Raw genomic sequence first — 25036 nt, forward strand, 5'->3', positions numbered from 1 at the left:
CGTGTTTACAGAATACAGAGAGTCAACCCTTAAGGAGCTGATGTGGGATTTATGTTAGCCAGAGGTGCCCCCCCCCAACCCACCACAGAGATTTTACTGGTCTCTCCCACAGTGCCATCCTGGGGTGATCTTCCACCCCATATCTAATGATACCCCTCATTGTCTCCATTCACGATCCAAAGCAGTTTATCACCTTGCTCCTCCTTCTCCACCTTGTTCCCACCACAATCCTGTGAGGCTGATTCGGCTGAGAGAGGGTACCAGGCCCAAAGCCACTGGGAAAGTTCCACAGCAAAGTAGGTGCTCAAATCCATTTGGCCCTGGTCCCATTCTCACACTCTAACCACTGGGCAGCCTTCTTCTCTGTCAAAGAAATTATGCAAAAGATAAAAATGGATATATATGTACATGTCTGCTAATGACAGAAGCCTAGACCCTGTCTGAGGTGAGGGGACAGAGCATTCTGAGTCCCAAAAGAGCAGATTTATTTGGCAGGAAAAAGCTGATAGACCAAAGCAGGATGGCAAATGTATTTGTCTGTCCTTCGCAATTTATCACATGGATATCCTCTTCTAAGAGTGATATTTATCATCTTCCGACACCAGAGTGATACCTGAAAACTACAAAGGTGCTGACTGCATATCCCTCTGGGTCTGCTTAGTATCTCATTCATCAGATCCCACACTTAGGGAGGACTAAAATAGGCTTTATCAGCATGGAATCGTACAATTAGACTAATTTCCTCTTTCTTAGAGATAAAAATCCCCTGATCTTATTGTCTCTCTCTTCAGCGCATGCAAGCCAGCAAATGTTTAGCATTAGGCCACTGATTCTGGAGATACTCACATTACCATTTTAAACTGGATGATACTTGTTATTGGCCCAGTTTCGAGTAATGCAGTATAGGGACAGGGATTTCATACAGCCCATTTCCTTCCATTAATGAAGAACTGGAAAACTGAGTCTTAGTACCCTGCTTTTAAGGACCCGCAGGAGTTTCAGAGCAACTGACAATAGTTTTCCCTTGTTCTCCCCACAACAGACAGACCCCCTCTGAGAACTGTGACTGCACGTGGCGGAGGGCTGAGGAATCACACCCGGTTTGCCAGGTGACATGCAAATCTCTGACATGCTATGATCATCTCGGACACTGCCGCTTTTTCCCCACCCTGGTTCACCATGTGGTTTTCCTCCAAGGGTTTATTTTTTAACGTTCTAAGTTGAGTGAAGGGAGTTGAGGCAGCTCCATGGTGCTGCTCTAGCACAAAGGTTTGTATTGGTTTAGCGCTGAGGCACTCAACTCAGAACAAATAAATCTGCAGAAAATCACATGGTGAGAAAGGGGGGGTGGCGATATTAAAGGAAGCACTATGGACATTTTAAACAGCACAACAAAGGGGTAGAAAACGGAAAGAAGCCGATTCCCTCCAAAGCAGATCAGCCATGCTTTGCTAACCTGACACTAGTGGGCTTGTTGAGCAGGTAAGTAAGTAAATTCTGCTGGCAGCCAGGTACTAAAATAGAACATCCGCTAGCAGCCAGCTGCTGAAAGGGAACACAGAGGCCTTCCCTGTGGCCCACTGAAATCAGTGGAGCTGTGGCTGGAGAGGGGTGGGTGCCCGTGAAGGGCCAGCAGGATGCACCTGTTTCTGATGACCTCAGTGGGGGCTTTCAAGGCAAGGGAGCATGCACAGGCAGCTGGCCACTGCCTTCCGTGGCGGTCTCCCTTGGCCGTTTCCCACTCAAGTCGCCTCCTACAGAGCTCTCCTAGGCCATTCCACATTCCAATCATGATGCCAAAGTGAGAGGTGTTAAAATCCCATTTATTATAGGACTAGGGGCAAAGGCCATTGTATCCAAGAATACAACAGGCGCTAGAGCTTGGCAGTGGGAAGAGGAAGGGGAGGAGTTGTCCAGTCTGTAAGGGCATGGGGTTGTCATGTGTGTTGTGTGGGAGGTTGTGGTGGCATGGTGGCAAATGAGGCCATGGGTGTGGAGATATGGGTGTCAAGAACCTGTGGTGTAGAATGTTCGTTGAGTGTGGGAGAGCAGTATTTTAAGTGAGAAGGGGCTTTTCTGTGGCCTCCCCGTCAGGCAACTGTTTGGCAGAAGGGGAAAGTCCCCCCCCCCAAAAGGAATGCCCTCAGGCTCCCCTGCGTTGCTCTTTGAAGGAAAGTGCCTCCCTCCCCTCAGTCAGGGGCTGTCAGAGGCTCCTTCGCAGCAGGCCTGGAGGGGGGGGGGACCTCCTGCCAGCTCTGTCAGGGTTCTGAGGCAATTTGCAGCTGGACATGACAGTGAGGACAGCCTTGGGGCAAAAAGGGCTGGCACAGCCTCTGTTCTCATCCCCCTTGGCAGCCCTGCTGACCTCCTCTCCCTGCGGTGGTCAGGAGCACACTGGCAGCCATGTCTCCTGATTGCCCTGGAACTCTGGTCTGTCCTGCTTCACACCTTCCAATTGGCCCCTCCGCTTGTCAGTCTGGGGCCAAGGGGCCAATCCGGGAGATTTGACCATGGACTCAGCCCACCCCAACCCTCCTTACTGTTTTATTAAGAGGGACAGATGATTGAGATATTGTGTGTTCCAAACACTTACAACTGGTATTCTGTACAAAGGCTAAGTATTATGGATGTGTTGAAATCCACTGGCATGAAAAATTACTGGCCGGATTATGCCTTATGCTTTCGATTCCGCCAACTACTAACCTGGCAGAAATCCCATTAGCTCAAAATGACTTGGATCGAGTCTAGTTGGCTCGTATAGTGTGAAACCCATTCCAGTTGTCTTGCGATATTTCTCTACAGATATTTCTCTACAGTTCAATTTGGCCTCTAAACCAAAGTATAAGGGGAGGAGAAATTGCATTGTTATCCCACTGCTGACAGATGCTTGAATAATTCCCCTGGTGCTAGAGGCTTCCTCAGAGTCAGTGGGGGCAGAAAACACATCAGCGTCTCCTCAGGGCCATCTGCTCCCATAGGGAACTGCTGAATATACCTGGCTGAGTTTTGTTTCATAGCAAGTTTGCACAGCCTGATTCATCAAACTGCATTCAATTGAACCAGCCTGCATTTATTTATTTATAATTAATTAGATTTATAAAACTGCCCCTCTCAGCCCAGCCATCTCGGGGTGGTTCACATCAATTTAAAATCAATTTTAAAAGAAATCAGAAGAACTAAAGATGCTGAATATAAACAAAACTATAAAATTAAAACAAAAGAATTATGAATTTGAAGGATGCTCAAAATTATTAGCAAACAAAATCAGAAAAATAAATGGATTATGGCTATCAAAAACACTAAAAATAAATGGATTATGGCTTTGAAAATCCCCAGAATTAGAGCGATCATGTAGGAGATGGTTGAGAAGCATAGTTGTGTAGCCACCCACCTGGAGCCTTCCCACCCCCTCCAGGCCATCACTGGTCATTTTGGGAGGGTGGGCATGTCATCATGACCATATCTAGTCATACCACCTGATGGATGTTTAACAAATTTTAAAATATATACAAATTTATTATTATTATTATTATTATTATTATTATTATTATTATTATTATTATTATTATTATTATTTAATTTATTTCCTACCACTCTGGAGATTGGCTAATGGCGGATTACAAAGTGTCCAATAAAAACCCCAATAAAACCCCATTAAAATCAGGACTAAATCATAGAACAAAACTAGCACAAACATGGCGGAATTCCTCAATCATCCAAACCCCAACCTACCTCTAGTGAGAGGTGGAGAGAGGGGCCAGGATGATAACGGCCTAACTCATTTACTCTCATCCATTCAAGAACCCCTTCTAGGGCCATCAAGAACGCCCAGGGTTGGTCAACCCTACCTCACAAGGTTGTGCTCAGGGTAATATGGAGGAGTGGATTGGAATTTTATACGGCATGTTGGGAGAAAAGCACAATACTGATATTTAAATGCTTAAGTTGGACAAGCCTGCTTAATAGTTCTAAGGAATGTTATGAGTTTCTTCACTGTACTAGACTGGTAGGTCTTGTCACATGAAATAGCTTAAGCTGTAACTGGGTCATAATTCCTGGAACGGGCAACCAGCCATAACCTTTGCTGTGGGCCCTCTTTCCCTGTGCCTTGTAGGCCTTCTCTCTTTCCCAGTTCCCAACTTATCCCTTCCCCACGGATTCTAGCATCTGCTTTCTGTGCTCTTTTGTGCACTATCCGCTCCAAAATACTTAAATCTGTTATCTGAATTATTTTACAGTATTTTATTATTGAATTTATTAGTATTATATTTATTATTGGATGGATAATGACTTTACCGTACCATCCTAGTCCCACCATACTTAGAATCATAGAGTTGGAAGGAACCTCCTTGGTCATCTAGTCCAACCCCCTGCACTAGGCAGGACACTTACAACCCTATCGCTCATCCCCTGTCACCTGCCACCCCTCTGAACTTTCACAGAATCAACCTCTCCGTCAGAAGGCTATCCAGCCTGTTTAAAAATTTCCAAAGATGAAGAACTCACCACCTCCCGAGGAAGCCTGTTCCACTGACAAACAGCTCCAACTGTCAGGAACTTCTTCTGTATGTTTAGACAGAATTTCTTCTGCATTAATGTCATCCCATTGGTTCTGGTCCTTCCCTCCGAGGCAAGGGAGAACAACTCTGCGCCATCCTCTATATAGCACCCTTTTAAATACTTGAAGATGTCTATCAGATCCCCTCTCAATCATCTCTCCAGGCTAAACAGAACAAGCTCCCCCAACCTTTCCCCATACGTCTTGGTCTCCAAACCCCTCATCATCTTTGTTGCCCTCCTCTGAACACACTTTAGTTTGTCAACATCCCCCTCCAATTGGGGTGCCCAAAATTGAACACAGGACTCCAAGTGAGGCCAAACCAGAGCAGAGTAAAACGGTACCATCACCTCCCGTGATCTGGACATGATACTCCGTTTGATACAACCCAAAATCCCATTTGCGTTTTTAGCCACTAAGTCACACTATTGACTCATGTTCAATGTATGGTCTACCAAGACTCCTAGATCCTTTTCGCACATGCTACTGCCAAGACAAGTCTCCCCCATCCTATATTGGTGTAAATGGTTTTTCCTACCTACATGCAGAACTTTACATTTGTCCCTACTGCATTTCATTTGATTTACTTTAGCACACTTCTCAAGCCTATCAAGATCATCTTGTATTCTGATTCTGTCTTCGGTTGTGTTTGTCTTCAAGCAAAGGTTGGATGCACACTTTTCTTGGATGCTTTAGAATGCTTTGGGCTGATCCTGCGTTGAGCAGGGGGTTGGACTAGATGGCCTGTATGGCCCCTTCCAACTCTATGATTCTGTGATTCTGTTACCCCTCCCAGTTTAGTATCATCTGCAAATTTAATAAGTATCTCCTCTAATCCATCATCCAAGTCATTTATAAATATGTTGAACAACACAGGCCCCAGCACAGATTCCCCCCACACACACACACACACACATTTTACGTTCAGTTTGTTGCCTTGGTGAGCTAACCAACTACAGCATGGGAGACCTATTCAGAAACTCCAGTGTTATCCTCTCAGGGCTACAGGCTAGGCTCACCCACAGAGACTGTGAAAACACTGCCAGAGGAAGCTAGTGCATTGACATGGCTTGAGTTCACATTTCTCTGATCTTGCTGAACGCTTGTTGTGTCATAATCACAGGGGAAAGCTCAGCGACATTGCATACTTCATCAAGATGGGGCTGCCAACGAAACTTTCCCTGCCTATGAACTTGAGGGCAACTCCAAGAAGGCAGCTGTCAGATGGGAAACATCCCTCAGGGGTTAGAGCAGAGATCATGAACCACCAGCTTTTACCTCAGCATCTGAGTGGGTATCATACTGGGGTCCTTCTCTGAGACCAGTCCTCTGAAGAACCTGTCAAACTAGACATGCCAAAACAGGTCATCAGCTGGTGCCACCAGGCAGAAGGAATGCATGGTTTTCTTCAGCTATGAGGCCAAGTCAGAGTCCTTTTAGAAAAAAACCTTAGCAGGAAGTTGTGCCCTCGAGTTCAAACACTTGAAGATGCCACCTGCAGAGCCGGGCCTCCAGCACAGGAGCCTGGAGAGGCACTTCGCTTCAACAGGCCTCGTCAACACTCTGCTTTGTTTGGATCAAGCTCTGAGTCTCCCTGAGAAGCACAGCACATCAGCTGCCATCATCATCACTAACAATAATTTGTTTAGAAATCAGTTTGCCAGGGAGACTGACTTCTCTGCAGAAGTCCATGACAGCTGAACTTGGAGTGACCTGGTAATTATTCAAATGCCCATGAAATGCTACTGGGCGTCACATTTTTGGGAGACGTGCAGGAGTCTTTATTCAAGGATCTATGAACAGAATGCGCAGGGAGTGCAGCACAGGGCATCGGTGCCCTTGCCAGACATCCCTGAGTGCAGCATGCTGTGATCCATGAGGAGAGAAAACTGGGGAAAGAAAACCAGGCTTTTTAGGGTAGCCTTCCTTCACATCCTTTAATCTATTTGCAACAGTGGTATTAAGAGAGATGGAAACCTCGTGCCTGAGTCCAACTAGATGGTACCTATTTTATGTGTGTGTGTTTCTCACAGAAAGAAACACCAAGAGAAAGAAGAACCACACAAAATGATGAATTCCATTCCAGTTCCTATGGAACTGTACAAACCATCATAAGGGTCCTGGCTGGGCCCAGGGCAGCCTGTTGCAAGAGTACAGACCAGCACCCACCCTTGGGCCACAGCAAGTACCCAATAAAAGACCTGGCTCCTGAAACACGTGTGGAGGCCACCATGTTTGAAAACTAGGCACACAATAGCCACAATCTTCCACAAGCTGGTAAAAGGAGGGGGGGCTTTCCAGTCATGCCACAGACCCCTCACAAAACGACGCCACGGGAGATGCATCAGGAATGTGGAAAATAAATACGGCCTGCGGGCTTTATACTCTTCTATCAGAGATCATTTCTGCTCTGCCATTTTGTCTTGATGCACAAACTAGCCATACAGAAAAGAAGGAAGGGAGGGAGGGAGGGAGGGAGGGAGGAAGGAAGGAAGGAAGGAAGGAAGGAAGGAAGGAAGGAAGGAAGGAAGGAAGGAAGGAAGGAAGGAAGGAAGGAAGGTTTTTAGCCTTTTTGGGTAAAGGGGGATAAAAGTTATGAGGCAACAGGGAGCAGCCAATGAACTCAACTTGCAACCAGATAAACCAAGATTCTGAGAAATATAAAAAGGCTTTGTCTAGGGCATTGCTTGTGACCCACTAAGCCAAATGCAGCCACTTTCTACAAATCTTTGGAGTAACAAGAAAGCACCTGCCACAGCTCAGAGGAAGAAAGAGGGAGCAAAAAAGGTAATCCTTGCCATTCCTCACAAAACTACTCTCAGGCCTACAAAACCCCTTTAGCATTTTGATTTCAGTCAGTCCACATGGAGAAGAAACTGGCTCCTCTTGAAGGAACACTGGTTAATCTTTGAAATACCTGCTTCCTGGATTTCAGTGGAGTATTCTTCTAGCTCTTTGTCTATGGTGTGAACATATATAGAGAGACAGAGTTCAACGAGATCTGGACACAATGGAAAAATGGGCAAATGAGAACAAGATGCAATTTAATAAAGATAAGTGTAAAGTTCCTCATCTGGGTCAGAAAAATGAAAAGCATGCCTACTGGATGGGGGATACGCTTCTAGGTAACACTGTGTGTGAACGAGACCTTGGGGTACTTGTGGATTGTAAACTAAACATGAGCAGGCAGTGTGATGCAGCGGTAAAAAAGGCAAATGCCATTTTGGGCTGTATCAACACAGGCATCACATCAAAATCACAAGATGTCATAGTCCCATTGTATACGGCACTGGTCAGACCACACCTGGAGTACTGTGTACAGTTCTGGAGGCCTCACTTCAAGAAGGACGTAGATAAAATTGAAAGGGGACAGAGGAGAGCGACGAAGATGATCTGGGGCCAAGGGACCAAGCCCTATGAAGATAGGTTGAGGGACTTGGGAATGTTCAGCCTGGAGAAAAGGAGGTGGAGAGGGGACATGATAGCCCTCTTTAAGTATTTGAAAGGTTGTCACTTGGAGTAGGGCAGGATGCTGTTCCCGTTGGCTGCAGAGGAAAGGACGCGCAGTAATGGGTTTAAATTACAAGTACAACGATATAGGCTAGATATCAGGAAAGAAATGTTCACAGTCAGAGTAGTTCAGCAGGGGAATAGGCTGCCTAAGGAGGTGGTGAGCTCCCCCTCACTGGCAGTCTTCAAGCAAAGGTTGGATACACACTTTTATTGGATGCTTTAGGATGCTTAGGGCTGATCCTGCGTTGAGCAGAGGGTTGGACTAGATGGCCTGTGTGGCCCCTTCCAACTCTGTGATTCTATGATTCTATATAAACAAATCTGTAAAGAATGTTTTTGAGCACAGTATTCCAGCCTCGGTGCATGTTAGAGGGCAAAATGACCCATGATGCCCTTTCCAGAAAATGAAACAATTTTTTTTCCTTTAGGATGTCGGGCTGTTTTGAAATTACCTCAGCCACACACAGGAAGAACTTGAAAATGGGCATTCTTCTAACATTTCTCCATCTGCCTTCCAGTCAAAGGATCTGGGAAAGGATGGGAGAAATACTGATGTCTAAGTTGTTAATGCTCACAAGAACAAATATATTTCCCTGCAACAGTTTTCCTAGGAAACAAGAACATCTTGAGATATTCAAATAAACATTTATCTAGAACATGATCGACAGCAGTGACCTTCTGTGGGGTAGTGGTTCTGAGTTCAAATTCCCCCCTCTCTGGGCCAGGCTCGCTGTCTCTCTCAGCTTAACCTGACTCAAAGTGGGGAAAATATTAAGCCACTTTGTGTTCCTATTGGGGATGGATAATTGGGTTAAAATATCTAATCTAAATGTATACACCCATACCCACACACCATGTCAGCACCCTCAGGATTAGATTTTGTTGTTATGAGTTTGGGCTCCACCTCAGTTTCTATGTCCCCCTGCTACATTATTCCCCTTAGCCTACTTATGTCAATGAATCAGAATTAGCAATGTCAAGTAGAACCTGACTGCTATCAGAAATCAGTTATCCTGGAACAAATGCCAGTTTCAGCAGGTAAACTATGGAATTATGTCACCACAGAGTTCCCTCCCTCCCCTAAATGCACATAAATGTGCCTTACTCTCTCAGGCCATCAAGCACAGAACCATCCACTGTGATAACCGAAGGTCTCCAAGACCTTGGACAGGCCCAGCTCTAGCATGTACCCTCTCAACTTGGTTCTGCTGCTTCAGACCAACGTGACAACCCAACAAAATCTGTCTACTATCTTATGTGGTGATATACCAGAGACTACCTTGGGCTTGCCGGACGACAGCTGTGGTGAAATGCCCACCTGCTTGGAAGATTTCAAAGTGACCACTTTAAGCATTTTCCTGGTACTCTGGAAGGAGGAGGGGAGAGAACAGAGACCATGGGCTTAGCTTCAGTTGGATGCTAATAAACCTGGCTAATAATCCATTTACAGTCTCCCTTTCCTCCTGGCAAGTATTGGAAACTTGGAGGTCCAAAGTACAACAGAGGCCCCCCCAGGGGGAAGTGTTCCTTTGATCCCCCCTGACTTAGGCAAGTGAGTGGGGACACCAAGGTCATAAAATCTCCTTGTATCAGGAAGAGGGGCTCTTTTGCATGGAATACAGCAGAGCTGCAGGACTCCACCCCAGAGCCTGGGGTCAGGCAGTCATCTGAAGCATGCAGCTGCCTGGACAGCTGAAGATGACCAAGCTAATGGGAACACCATAGAACTTTGAACCTTCTTACGATGGATGGGCCGCCCCCTCAAACAGCCGCCGCCGCTGAGAGCCCACCCAGAGGACCGCCGCCAGGGGACACTAAGGTTAGTTCCTAGCGCCATATATGGTGATGTTGAACTGACCCCCCCCCCTTCCCAGATGGCCAATGATGGGTCTGGAGGGGGTGGGGAGGGGAGGGGCCCTGGGCGGGCGTGGCCACAACTATGATTCCCAACCCTATTCTGCACAATCGCTCCACTCTTGGGGTTCTCAAAGCCTGGAGAATGTTTCAGGGGTTTCTTACTGGTAAAAAAATTGAGAAAGGATGCACTAGAAAGATATTAGGAGTTATAAATGTACCTTTCCCAGTCTCTTGCATATTATTGATCTCTTAGTAAACAACTGGATGCAAGACCTAGAGTCTGCCTGGTAGAATTCTTAACTTTATTCCTTTTTGTGGGGAAAATTCAGCCAACAAAGATTCTCTCCCCTTATGTGGATGTTCCTTGTTCCCTGCCCCCTCCCTCCTCCCCCCCCCCATGTTGCGCTGTGCTGGATCTGCCCTCACAATCTCCCGAGGCTGGCCCTGCTCTCCAGAGGGCAGGAGTGGCCCCAGAGGTATAGTGGAGGTGGCCCCAGCCGAACGACGCCCAGTACTGTGTCACGCTATGCTGGCTCCCCCCCCCCAATCTCTGGAGGGTGAGAGCCGCCCCAGAAGAGGGGTGACGGCAGCAGCGGCAACGCCAGAACAATGAGTGGTCCATCTACTGGTGTGGTCCCTGGGAGGCATCATGTCCGTGGACTTCCCTTTGAGGGAGCATGCCAGTAGATGTTCCACAATTAAAAGAACACTCCTGGAGTGATTCCACAGAAACAGAAAATTTCGCAGCAGTGCCCTTTCAGCTGCACGGAAATTATCCGTCTCTGCATAAAAATCAGGCTCCTCAGGCTCAGATCCGACGGAAATGCTGCCATTGGGGGGTCGTGCCATTTTTTGCCTCCCCGCAATCGGCGTCAATCCAGTGTGTTTGGTCTGCTTCCCTCTTCTCTCCCCAGCCTTCCCTTGGGAGCCCAGGTCCACCCACCTCCTCAGGCTTTATGCCCGTTTTTTTCTTTTCGTTTTACGCTAGGATGAAGGGCTGCTAACAAAGCTGCTAACCAGAAGGTTTTAAAACAGATTTCCTCCCCCTCTTCCTTCCATGTTGGGGTTGAGTCTGTAAAAAAAAGTTCTTCCCTTCCTGGTTTTAGGTATGTAGATTCCTTTTAGGTATGTAAATTAGTTGGTGATGGGGGACTGGTTTGATGACGCCACTCTTTGAACAACCACCCTAAACCTTTCGCCTCTGTGTCTGGCGGCAATGTTTTTTTCCAATCAAAACAGAACCCTGTCCTTTAAAAACAAGCCCTGACAATCTGCAAAGAAAACATGGAATGGATTTCCCATTCCAGTAAGGCAGACTACTCAGGGCCCAGAGTGGAAAGATTGCCCCTCAGAGTGCCACTCTGGGGCCTGTCTTACCGTTCCTAGATCCCCCCCCCACAGTACCCCCAGGGGCTGCCATTCCACTCTGGGGCCTGTCGCTCCAGGCCCTGAATAGTCTGTTTGAGAACCAGGGTTCTGTCTCGGTGGAGAAATTCACACCAGTGGCACTTGCATTGCCCCCACACACTGCCCCCTTCACTGTCAGTAGGAGAGACTGGAGGAGGAAAGTGGGATCACAGATGAGGCTGATTTTTTAGCAGGCACATGGATTGTTGACTGAAGCGAAATGAGGGAAGGGGGAAAGGCCAGCCAGGAAGGCAATCCCCTTGGCCAGGATATAAGGGGCACATTTGTACAACAACAGAAGCAACAAAAGGACAGCTTTGGGGGGAAGCTGAAAAGCAGAAGCAGAACTCAACCATGGGCTCAAAGGGAGGAACTGGAGACACCACCCAAGTCTAGGGCTATGAGGAAGCTGGAGGGAGAGGGGGAAACTCGAGAAATAAAAAGGAACACGTGGAAATAGACATGCCCAGCTGCCTTTTTACCTGGCTGAGGTTGGGATGGCAACAAGACACCTAGCGGGAAAACCAAGTGGGGACAGATGAGGCAGAAGAGGAAGAAGATCACGGGAAAGGAACAGAAAATAGGAGATTCTATGGCACCCTTGGTCCGTCTTATCTCCAAACGAGTCCATAGAGGAAAGTCATACTGTGATGGGTGGACAATTTCAGCTGCTGAGATCCAAAAGCCACCTCTTGGACTGGTCCTGCAGCTCCAATTGACCTACAGGTGATAGGAGACCCAGGACCTTTAGTGCATGGGAGGCTCTGCGCTGGGTGCTGGGCTGCCACCTGGTGTGTGAGTCGGGACAGGTTGCCCAGCTCTTCCCGCTCCTGCACAGGGTGGGGTGGGGTGGGGTGGGGGTAGCACTTTGCCCATTGCACCTCACCCATTCCCGATCTGAGCTCCTGCACAGCAGTTCCACCATGCTGCAGGGACCTTTTTTTGTTTTGCCCTCCATCCCAGACTAAAATCAACCAATGGATGCTAGCAAATAAAAAGCAATTTATCCAATGCTAAATCTTTGCCCGAGGCACTTACTGCCGATAATACTATTGCTAATATCCTTAGGAGTTTTGGACAACCGCCTTGTGCTGCTGCAGTTAAACCTTCCTGGTTTGATGCTGAATGTCTCTTTTCTGAAAAGCAATCGCAACAACTGTGTCATGAATTGCTGCACTGCTCAGTGTGGTGTAGCCACCCAGGCCTTTTTTTTTTTTTTTGTCCCTTCTGGGATGCTGTAAGTTGGGTGTGGGATGGAGCCACGCCTGGACATAGGCCCTGTTGCTGTCCCAGGCAGAAAACGGAATGCTGATTTATCCACATTCCCTTGCCCTGGGTCAACTGAGGGCCTGAGTCAGGCCAGGCTTGGGATATTGTGCAGAATCAGGAATTTGCGGCACCAGCAGACAAGCAGGAAAGGTCCAGGATTCCCTGATTGAATGGCTGAGAGGCCAGGAAGGCCTTGTTCAAAGCTCACCCTGGCCAAGAACGTTGGAGTGACGCCTGCCATGAACCTGGAGAAAAATCACACCCCGCCCCTCTTCAATAGCGGCTTCAAGTGCTGGCATTTCTCAGGTGATGTCATTTAGAGCTGTGCACTATAAAAGTGAGGCCAAGGCAGTTTTTCCTCCACATTGTGGGCATTGCTACCTTTAGCTGTTGTTGCCACTGGCAGGGGATGAGAAGGAAGGGTTGCCAAATGTAGGTTTGTAAACTGGAAATTTGGGGGCAGAGCCTGGGGAGGATCAGGACTTCAGCGGGCTGCGATGCCACAGAGTCCCCCCTCCAGGGCATCCGTTTTCTCCAGGGAAACTGATCTCGTTGCCTGGAGCTGTAATTTCAGGGGATCCCCTACTGCTGCCTCTCAGCCTCCACCTTTGCCCCAGGAGCTGTGGTCAGCACTGAAAAGCATATTCAAAAGGCTCAAAGCTTAGCCACAAGTTGCAAACTAGCCAAGGTCACCATGGGGACCGGCCGCTATACTGTAGCTGCTAGTTCCTGTTGCACCAACTCACCTAAAGCTGATACATAACTTTGAAATAAATTTGAAGCAAGCTGCTTCCCCACAGAGCAAATAATGTTCTCCCTGGGAAGCTTCAGGTGCCAAAAAATGCCACAGGAGACAAGGCAGTAATTCCTCCATCTCCCATGCAGTGGTCTTGATCTGAATCAAGCCTTGTTGCCTGGAACTAGCAACTGTAGTCTAATTGCAAGTCACCTGGGTGAACCTGGGCAGTGTGTGTATTCCTACGCATCCTTAGAAGACCACTGACTTCAATGGACTCTGATTAGGCCTGCAAAGCTACAGGGAGAACAGGAAAGCTCTAGGCCAGCGGTTCTCCGCCTTCCTAATGCCGCAACCCTTTAATACCGTTTCTCATGTTGTGGTGACCCCCAGCCATAAAATGGTGCAAGGGTCCTTTCACAGACATTAAACTGAAACGGACCAATGGTGTGAAGATCCATCTTCATGATTGTATATAAATTGGGTTTTTTTTTCGGGGTTTCTCAGTTCAGTTCTACCTCGTCTCACCATGCTGATCTCGCTCTTTTCTGCTGCTCCAGACAGACGAATCTACCTCACAAAGCTGTTGTGTGGATAGTGCCCCCGCCCCCGGCCAAGCTGCTTGCCCTGCCGCAACCCCTGTGAAAGGGTTGTTCGACCCCCAAAGGGATCCCGACCCCCATAAAAGCTACGTGTGATTATGACAGTTGCACTGGCTGGCCAGAAGCATCACTTTACAGCAACCTTCTTTGCAACCTCATGGATTTGACATGTTGAGGCATGAGGATGGACAGGTTTCTAAGGCTACAGTTCTCATACTTAGTGTGGAGCAAGTCCCACTGAACTCAGTGGGATTTCCTCCTGAGTAAACATGTGGCCCTGCCACAACATAAGGAGAGCATCCGCCTTCTACTTAGTGACATGACACAGACAGCAGCCTCGAAAAACTGTCTCCTCCAGGAGTTACATAAAAATGGTGTAGTTGGTGCTCTGCTCAATTCTGCTCAGTGGAGTATCAGCCCACTTTGTACCCTTCTTGGCTGCCAAACTCCCTGACTCTATTTGGGAGGGAAGGAATTGAATCCTTGGCTTCAAAAAGAGTGTAGTCCTAAGCAGAGTTAGACACTTATAAATCCAAATAAAATAGTGGGCTTAGAAAGGTGAACAAAACCTGTTTATCTTGGAGGAGCCACAGTGCTTGGGTTGTCCTATGCCCACTGGGGGTGGCAGACCTCCCACCAGTGGTCACTGCCCACTTATACTCCAGCAACTAGTGGAAGAGATTTTTTTAAAGCAACCCGCCATCTGTGATGGTGTGATATCCCTTCTGGGGAGAATATGAACATGATATTGTACGTTTCTATGGTTTTACCATAGGGCTTCTAGCAGTTCCCAGAAGTGACAATGATGGCTGATGGCTACTCCCCATGTCCCTCCCCCCAATCTTCTGTTGGTTTCCTGGAAGCACCTTTTTGTGCTGTTGCGGTAACATGGTGGTTGTTGGTGGAAAGAGCCGTTGCGTCTCAGACGACTCGTGGCAACCACTGGTAGGGTCTTCAAGAGACATCCAGAGGTGGGTTGTCGTCCATGGTGATGGCCCTGCTGCTCCTTGGAGGTCTTTCACCCCACAACTAACCCTGTCTAGCTTCTGGGATCTGACGAGATTAGGGTCCATGGGAATTTGCAACAAATTAAGCACACAAATACACTTAACATTTGCAGAACTGTTCTTTTCTGTTAGTTATGCAGGATGGGTTTGACTTTGTTTGGGGATTTAAGTTCTCCAGCTTCATTGACTGAGGTTCCTAGGATGCATGCCCAGTAAATGTTCTTGAAGTACACGCTGTCCAGCCACTTGATGTATATGGGAGATGCATTTCCCCTCCATCCCACTTAAATGTTGTACAGCTGCTAAGACTTGATACAAATGAAACAGTGTCTCAGTTTGTTTCATTCACTCCACAAAATGTACAGATCTTTCATGCAATAAGATGCAATCAGCATTTGGAGCGCAAGACATTTCTGGTATGTCAAAATCTTCAAATGCTGTAGGGGAAAGGTTAATCCCAAAGATGCATTCCATCCCCCTTGGGCACTTTTTCCTTCTCAGACTGAATCTTGATAGCATTTCTTAATGCATTCAGCCTCCATTACGTTGCATACGGTTTCTATTTTCAAATCTCAGATGCTTTTATGAATTTGTTCCTTGACTTCATTCATTGTTGCCTAATGACTCTTTGCGCAGACTAAGGAGACAAACGGCCAGCCAGACCCCCCCCCTCTCTCTCTCTCCCCAACCCCCACCCCTGCCCAATCTTCTACATCTCAAATAATCTCAAAAAGCTAATCCAAAACAGCCATCCTTGGAAAAGAGCATTCGCCTGGGAGGCAGACATCTTCTCTTGTCTGCTCCTCTTCTATATGTTTCTCTTCACAAAATGGAGTCAAACCAGAAAGAAAAGGACGATACTAACAGCGTATGTCTCAGAAGAGAGGTAGTGAATTAATAGGATGCAAATTGGGTTGATGAGTCCCCCCCCCATTGCACTGTATATTAAAAGCTGTGAATAGTTATTCACTATCTTGTTTATACACTGCAGTACCAGCAAATACTAGAAAGTACTGTTGCCACCATCAAGGTGGGTCCTGGAGATCTCCGAGAATGACAACTGATTTCCAGATCACAGGAGGAGAAAATGGCTACCTCCGAGGATGGGTGGGCACTTTGGAATTATCCCCTTGCTGAGGTCTTCCCCCTCCTCAAATCTCCATGAATTTTCCAACCTGGAGTTAGCCGTCCTGCTTTGGCAGCACACATACCAGCCCACCCAATGCTAAAGACAGTGGCACAGCATAGCAGTAATTCCCAAAGTGGCAACTGAATGGGCCACAAGAGAGCTGCTCACATGCCACAGGAAACAAACACTCCTGAGCTCTAACAGCCCCCCCCCCATCACGAGGCAGCTTCCCCCCTCACAACTGAATTGACTGTCTTTCCAAGGAACCCATCCAGGTTCTGGGAGACTCTGGCTCTTCCCCTGCAAAGAGGCACCTGAGTCACCTGCCTGAATAAGTCACCGCCTTGGTTTTGGCTTATTCTGGTCAGGAGACCTCTAGGGAAGCAAAGTCCTCCTACACAGAGCTGCAATTTTAAAGTCCACTGAAATCCTGGTTGCCTTCTAAGTTGTCCCCTAGCAGTAAAACCATAAAGGGGTAAAACCACAGAGTTTCCAATGATTCCCTGAGTGGACTGGCAACACTTCCCCATTTTCCAAGGAACTGACCTCATAGTATCATCGGCTAACTACAGCAGTGGCAGTGGGGAATGGAAAACTGGGATTTGGGGTGGGAGAGTGGCAGCTCTGGGCATTGCGGATCATTCCCATAACAGCAGATGGTTCTTTCTGTTTCACATTGTACAAGTAAACCTTTTCCAGGTAAGAGTGATGTTAATTCAAGAGGGGGGGGAGCACCTCCGGTGTCACCATGTTGTGCAAAACGCTATACAAATGGCCCCTCTTGTAACACCCTCAAGCAGACTTGGGTGACACAGCGGACACATGTTCACCACCACAGCAGGCCCATCTCCCCAAGCAATCCTTCCCTGGCTGTTCGCTAGGCCTCCCCACTGGATCATATGCTTTGGCATTCTTGCTCCCTTCATCCTCATAACAGTTAGTATTTTGCTAATCTCTTTCAACCGCAGTTCTTCAGGCTGGGCTTAGTTCTTCTTAACTCAGCCATCGCCCAGTACCAACTGTCAGAGGCACTTCATCAGTGACAAATATTATTGTCAAGGTCAGGGGTTGTCAAACTGCGGCCCTCCAGATGTCCAAGGACTACAGTTCCCATGAGCCCCTGCCAGTGTTTGATGGCGGGGGCTCATGGGAATTGTAGTCCATGGACACAGTTTGACTACCCCTGGTCAAGGTGATTCAGCTAGAGTCATGAGTGGGATTCCTTTCCTCAAGCCATTATTCTCTATCGAGCAAAAGGCTGGCTGCTGCATCAGAAGATGGCTTGCTTTCCTTCTTTGCCATCTTGCATTTCCTTCCTTGACTGATACCCTCCAGGCCTTCCCTTATCCTCACTCCGGAAACTGCAACTAGTCCAGAATGTGGCCACCCAGGTCATCACATGAACACCATGGAGAACCCAAATAACCAGTTCTTTGGAAGCTGCGCTGGCTTCCGGTTGAATTCCAGATCAAGTTTCAGGTGTTGGCAATAACCTTTAAGGCCATACATGGTCTGGGTCCAGCATATCTCAGGGACTGCCTATCTGAATACATCCCCCAAAGGGCATTCTGCTCTGCCAAAGCTAACAGGCTAGTGATTTCCTGCCCTAACAAGTACATCTGGTGGCATAAGCTCCCTAGTGAGATGAGGGGCCTGTCAGAACTTCCACAGATCCACAGGACCTGTAAAATGAAGCTCTTCCACCAAGCCTTTGGTTGAAGCCAGCACAAATATAAACAAGCAACTACATACACACTGTCCAACCAGGATCTACTCCAACAAGCAGAGGGTGGACATCTTGTGGTTGAGGTATTAATCCTAGTTTTATTGAGAGTCAGGTTTTACGTTGTGTTTTACTGTTTTAATGTAATTTAAGATGTAATTTAATTATGTTGTTAGCTGCCTTGAGACCCCAAATTAGGGGCAGGATATAAATTAAATAAGTAATAATAATTTCCTGAACTATTTAGTCTGGTCTGAGCATTAGCCAACCTATTGGAATACTCAAAAATCCTCCTGCTTTGGGAAGTTATATTTTTAATGGCAATATCAGCAAAAATCTCTCCCTGCTCCATGTTTTCTCAGTCCCTGTGCTGGAAAACTGAATGGTATTTATCCCATGCAATGTATGTCCAGGTCCTTTCTCCATATTCCTAGCAGCTACTACCCCCATTGGCCCTCTGCCCCTTGGGAGAATGGGTGTGCTTCTAAATGTTATAAAAGGGATGTGGACAACCTACAGGGAGGAATGCTGATTTTACCATCACCCCATGGCACCCATCCATCCATCCATCCATCCATCCATCTATCTATCCTGCCCATTTCTTTGCAGCTCTGGGTGGTTTACATTGAACATCATATAACTTACATGGAACGATAAACAGACTGTAACATCAAAGCAACTTTCAAAGCATCAAAAGATTACAAATCCACACTGTAATATAAATAACAATTAACAGTAACATTGGTAGGTTAATAATTTCAGTCATGGGGGGGTGTCTAGGGGGACCAGCAGGTGATCCGAGCCAGTCAGCCTCAAGCGACTGCCTGGTGGAGGAGCTCCCTTTTGCAGGCCCTGCGGAACTGTGGAAGTTCGGGCAGGGCTCTGATCTCCTCAGGGAGCTCATTAGACCAGGTGGTGGCCAGGACCAAGAAAGCTCTGGCCCTTGTTGAGGACCAACGCGCTTCTCTGGGGCCAGGGATCCACAACCAGTTGGAGGTGGTGGAGTGTAAGGCTCTTTTGGGGGTATAGGCAGGGAGGCAGTCTCTCAAATACACTGGGCCCAGACCGTGTATGGCCTTAAAGGTGTTTACCAGAACCTTAAGCTTAATCCGGAATTAAACTGGGAGCCAGCCAAGTTGTTGGAGTGCCGGCCGGATGTGGGATCTCCATGATGTTTTGGTGAGAATCCTGGCTGCAGCGTTCTGCACCAGTTGTAGTTTGATGAGGGTAGGCCTGCATAGAGCGAGTTGCAGAAGTCCAGCCTAGAGGTGACCATCGCATGGATCACTGTGGCTAGGTGCTCTGGGTCCAGGTAGGGCACTAGTAGCTTGGCTTGTTGAAGGTGGTAAAATGCCAGCCGTGCTACCTTTATGACCTGGGCTTCCATTGTAAGGGAAGCATCCAGGATCACGCCCAGGTTCCTGGAGGAGTGCATTGGTGAAAGCTGCACACCATCCAGGGTGGGCAGACGCGCTTCCTCCCATGGTCCCTTCCTACCCAACCATAGGACCTCCGTCTTTGTGTGGCTGAGTTTCAGGCGACTCTACTTGATCCATTTTGTCACTGCTTCCAGACATCTGGCTAAGAATTCGGATTTGGGAGCAAACTGGCTACCTATTATCTTTAAACTCTGAAACATTTAAACACAAATGATATTGTGTTACAAGGGTATTTCCGGAGGCCATGCAGCCTAGGTAAAAACAGAAACACCCGGACTCTTCCCCATGCTGAGCAAACAAGATTCAACATCTAGCATTCAGTGTGAGCCTACCAAGTGCCCATCAAAACTGCAAGCAGAAAAGGCCACATTTTGTTTTCCATTTACATTACACAGATCTTTTAATTTATATACATTCACCTGAGCTGTATAAAATAATTTGTATAAATAAGTTGTATAAAATAAGTTGTATAAAATAATAAAATAATTTGACTGCAATACAATTGTCAGAAATCAAATACATTGTCAAGAATGAAGGTGGGGAGTAAAGAATAAGGATGAAAGGGAACCTACCGCAGAGGAGAGACAAGAGGACCAACAAGATGGGGGAAACCGGAGGGCAACAGGAAGCCCCACCCAAAGATCAATAATTAGCCCGGCACTACTGGAATGACTGAAGTAGCCAGGCTTAGAAGAGGGAGACGGATCAGGGCTGCAGGGCTGCAATTGACTCTAAGCAGAGCTACACCCTTGGAAACACAGGTGGAGAAGAGTAGACCTGTTTGGGATGGCACTGCTAGTTTCTGAACTTCCAAGTGGCAACACTTGCACCAACTCTCCCCGAAAGCTAGAAATGTAATCTTTCAAATAAAGATGATAGCTGGACCTTTACACATCAAGTCCATGGAATTAGAGGTTCACTTGAGGAAGGATCTAGCCACCCAATCCCAAAGAATTTCACTGATTTTAAAGGATCTTCAAGAAAGAATGCTTGGAAGTGTGATCTGAGCACACTTACTTATAAAAAGGCCTCACAGTGGTGTTTCCTTGTGAGTAAACATAGACAGGGCCAAGATCCATGAGCAAACCAAAGCAGCATTTCTTGAAAATGGGTTCTATTAAACTCCCAGAGAGCTACAAGAGACCCTGTTTCAAATCCCCACTTCGCCATAGAATCTCCTGAGTGCCCTGGGTCACTCTCTCTCAATCTTAGGATGCTTTGGGCTGATCCTGCGTTGAGCAGGGGGTTGGACTAGATGGCCTCTATGGACCCTTCCAACTCTAGGATTCTATGATTCTAATCTGACCTACCTCTAAAGGTTGTTGTAAAACTAAAATTGAGGAACTGATACCAATGTATGAGACATGAGCAGCTGGAAGGAAGGTTGAGATAAAAATATACACTCCTCTATTTATTATTTATTTATGCTTTGATTTACATCCCGCCACTATGGACAATATCGTCTCGTGGAGGCTTACAATAAGAATACAAAATACCCACAGAACTCCCCTTAAAACATTAAAACCAATACAATCAAATACTAAATATCAATAATCTTAAGATGGCAATATAACTCTAACAAGCCGAGAAGCCCAACTCCACTGTTCCAGCCAAGCCGATGACGTGGCTCCAAAAAGATGTAATGTGAGGTTAATAACATCAATGCCAACCGACAGCTTCAAAGTAGGGCGGGAGCCAAGATCAAAAGGGACCCTTACAGGCCCTCATCTCTTCTGGGAGCTCATTCCACCGGGTTGGGGCCAAGGCCAGAGGCCCCGGCCCTGGTCGAGGCCAGGCGGATGTCCCGGGGGCCCAGGACAACCAGCAACTTCATACTCGCAGAGTGAAGAGCCCTGGGGGGGGCACAGGTAGATAAGCGATCCTTCAGATAGGTAGGACTCAGACAACATATAGCCTTAATCTTGATCTGGAAGCAAACCAGTAACCAATGGAGCTGCTGCAACACTGACTGTCTGTGGGCCCTCCAAGATGTCCTAGCGAGGACCCTGGCAGCTGCATTTTTCGCCAGTTGCAATTTCCTGGTCAAAGCTAAGGGTAGGCTCACGTAGAGCGAGTTACAGAAGCCTAGCCAGGAAGTGACCACTGCATGAATCACTGTGGCCAAGTGTTCTGGGGACAGGTACGGCGCTAGTAGCCATGCCTGGTGCAGGTGGGAAAACATCCTTTGAGCTACTCTTGTAATCTGAGCCTCCATAGAAAGTGAGGCATCAAAGATCACCCCCAAATTCCTGGTGTTAATTGCACTGTCCAGGCATGGGAGGCGCGCTTCCTGACCCTGCCCTCTTCTGCCCAGTCTTGGAGGGGTTGCGTTTCACACGACTCTGCCTCAGCCATCCAGCCACTGGTTCCAAACAACTGGCAAATGTATCCAGGGGAGAGTCCGGCTAGCCATCCCTGAGGAGGCAGGGCTGCTCTACAAGCATCATCGATCTATTTGCATTCCAATCTTAATGTTAGAATAAGCAAGATCTGTGAAGTGCACCATTCGACCGCAAAAAGAATATCCTGCAGGGGGCATCAAAGGATATGTGCAGCATATTTAGACTAGGTACAGCCTTGTTTTTTCAAACAATATCTTCCTATGTCCTGATTGGCTCAAATGGAGACTCCCTGGTCCTTTGTGGACACTTCCTCCCTGACTGCCTCCAGCACAACAGTTAATCAGGATTCTCTCTCTCTCTCTCTCCTCTTTCTTTGCAAAGTTATTCCTCTTTTCACTAAACCTATTTATTTCTTAAGCAGCCAGTGCTTTAAAACTTTGCATACTTAAACTCTAGCAACACTTAAATTTATTGGGCCAGACTTTCTCAACCAGGGTTTCTTGATGGCCCTGAATGGTTGGTTCTTATATATTTTTTAAAATGTGTTAAACATTATCAGATGATATGCTCATATGTAGTCAGGTCAACCTGCTCTCCCCTCCCCAAATGGCCACTGATGGGCCTGGAGGGGGTGGGAAGGGGAGGGGCTCTGGGGGGGTGTACATGGCTACGCTTCCCAACCACATTTCTGCACGATCCTGTCATTACTGGTATTTCTCAAAGCCTAAAGAATGTTTCAGGGGTTTCTCAAGGGTTAAAAAGTTGAGAAAGGTTGCATTAGCCAGGGGTAGTCAAACTGCGGCCCTCCAGATGTCCATGGACTACAATTCCCAGGAGCCCCCTGCCAGCATTGGCAGGGGGCTCCTGGGAATTGTAGTCCATGGACATCTGGAGGGCCGCAGTTTGACTACCCCTGCATTAGGCAGAAGTAAGTCTCACTGAAACAAACTTACGGGTGACCTACTTTGGATGCAACACTGTATGAAATGTAAATGTTTTAAAAGTAAGATTTTTAAAATAAAAAGAACATAAGATGTTAGGATTGCTCTAGAGATGACTTTAATATTGTGAGTTTCAGCAAATAAAAGCTTTTGTTCTTTACAAGTCGTGTCCTGAACACATCTGCATAAAATGTTCAGTTAGTGATCACCTGCATTGGAACAGCAGCAAAGGCAGGAAAATGGAAGGGATTTCAGAAAAGTATGCTCATTTTGTTGCTTCCAGGTGTGCTTATTAACAGTGCTCTCTTTTTAATGGCAAAGAGAATACGTAGCTTGGAAGGAATTAGAGAAGAGCTTCTATACAAGTTAATTCCAAGGCATCTTAGTAAAATTATCTCCATCCCCCTCCCTTTACCATCAGGTTTAGAGGAAGAACAAAAGGGGAAGAAGAAAAGAGCATTATTTTTTCCCAAGCAAGCCGTGTCAGAGTAGTTTAAGGCCATTTGAGCAACGTTCTAATAGGATGTGATTCGAGGGGAGAAGTTCTTGCACAGCACTGGTGTGCGATCTGGGTCTCCAACTGCTATTTCACTAACAAATTTCCTGAGTTAGCCAATCAGCGTTTTGACACCTCAGCATGTGCAAAAGCAAATGAGGAAGGAGGAGGGCATCGTCCGTCGCCTCTGGTCGGTGGCTGGGCCGGGAATGTGGCCCCCGGAAGCCCCCTCCCCCCACGGTCGGCAACTGCAGTGGGACCCGCAGAGCGTCGGGAGTGGAAAGTGCTGCATCCCTTTGCTTCCCTCGGCCATTCAGGAAGGCCGCCCCCCGCCCCCCCCCCATGCTCCACAGCGCCGCCCCGAAGGCCCACGGAGCCCAAGGTCTACGCTGGCCCGAGGCGCAGACTCCCTTTCGTGCCAAAGGCAAGGACCCCCCCCCCGCCCCCCCGCCCGCACACAGCCCCGGGGCTTCCAGAGGGATTCGCAGGCGACTCCCCCCTCCCGGACTCTGCCGCCCCCGGCCCGGCCGGGCCCCTCCCGACGCCTTCGGAGAGTCGCAGCACCGCGGCCCGAGGCTGCTGCTGCTGCCCGCTGGAGGGGCCCCCGCGACGCCCGCCGCGCTCCGGCCACGCCGCGCCCTGCAGCGCAGCCGAAGCAGCTCCCGCCCCGCCCCGCCCCGCCCCGCCCGGACCGGCCGCCTGCCTTCCCGGGGCACCCGCGGAGTGGCGGCGGCGGCGGCGGCGTGTGTCAGGCTCTCTGCGCACGGCCAGGGCCGGCCTCCCTCCCCTCCCCTCCCCTCCCCTCCCCTCCCCCCCCCGGCGTCCCCGGCGGCTCCTGCGGGAGATGGGGGGGGGGTGAGAGAAGCCTCCCCCGCCCCCTGCAAAAGGCGTCGCCAAGGCAACGGCGTCGGCATGGCAATCCGAGCCCTGCCATTTCCCGCGGAGACGCTCGCCCTCCCCGCCCGAGCCCGGACGGGCGGCGCAGATGCTGAGGGGGCGCCTCTCCTCCCCCGCCCCCCACCCCACTGCGGGCCGAAGGGCGCTGGCCACCTTTGTTCCTCCGACACCCCCCCCCCGCGTCCCCGCCCGCCCGCCCTGCGCATGCGCCGGGAGAAGACAAAGGACTGGGTGGCAATCGCAGGCGCGCTTCATTCATTCATTCACGGCCGCAGCCGGAACCCCCCCCCCTCTAGGGCTGGCCTCCCCCCCCCAGCCCCGGAGGACCCCCCGCCTCTCCCCCTCCCGCCAGCCTCCCGGCACCGCCGGGAGAAGAGCAGCCGCGCCTCCCGGGCAGCGCGGCTCCTCCAGGCGGCCGCTCCCGCGCCCCTCCCGGCGGGACAGCAAGGGCCGGTCCCCCAAGGGCCCCCCACTCCCGCCCGCCGCTCGCGAGCGCCCGGCCGCCAGGGCTTCCCCCGGGCTGGGCTGGGCTGGGCTGGGCTGGGGCGGCGGCAGGTCCGTCCACCTACCTTGCGGCGCGGCGCCTGGGTCCGCCTGGGTGCGGGCAAGGGAGACGGAGCGGGCGCCTGGCCTGGCCGGGGCTGCGGATGCGGGGAGCCGAGTGGAGGGGAGCAAGCGCCGGCGCCGCCGCTCCTGCTATGCTCCTGCTAGTGCCGCCGCCTCTGCCGCTGCTGCATCCGCCTCCCCCTCCCCTCCTCCCTCCCTCCCTCCGACAGGCGGTGGGCAGTTCAAACGCCGCGCGTGCCCGCGCACCAGCGCGCCCGCCGCCTCCCCCGCCGCCTCCCCCGCCGCTGCAGCAAGGGGCGGTGCCCGCCCGCAGGGCCGTCCCCAGGCCGCCTCCACGACGGGGCGGCGGCCGGGCTGAGCGCGTGGGGGCTCCGGCGCAGGTGGGCGGGCGGGCGAGGGGCGGCGGGATGCCCTCGGAGAGCAGGGCCCCGCGCACCCCGGGCCGGAGAAGGCGAGCGGGGGGCGCGCCTCCCTCGTGCTGGGCCCGGTGCGCGGCCCTGTGGCGCCCCCGCCTGGTCACAAGGAAGCCCTGCGCCCCCCTCCCAACCCCCCC

General features: G+C 49.4%; 1 protein-coding gene across 1 annotated transcript in view; it reads right to left on the reverse strand.

Moving 5' to 3' along the window:
- Nucleotides 1-24674, reverse strand: part of BASP1 (brain abundant membrane attached signal protein 1) — a 101465-nt gene extending 76791 nt beyond the window's left edge. Inside the window, exon 1 of the mRNA XM_077353351.1 lies at nucleotides 24486-24674. The gene's annotated coding sequence lies outside the window, so the exon portion shown is untranslated. The remainder of the gene's footprint in view (nucleotides 1-24485) is intronic.
- Between the last annotated feature and the right edge of the window lie 362 nt (nucleotides 24675-25036).

This window comes from Paroedura picta, chromosome 9 (genome assembly GCF_049243985.1).
Source record: "Paroedura picta isolate Pp20150507F chromosome 9, Ppicta_v3.0, whole genome shotgun sequence".
NCBI lineage: Eukaryota > Metazoa > Chordata > Lepidosauria > Squamata > Gekkonidae > Paroedura > Paroedura picta.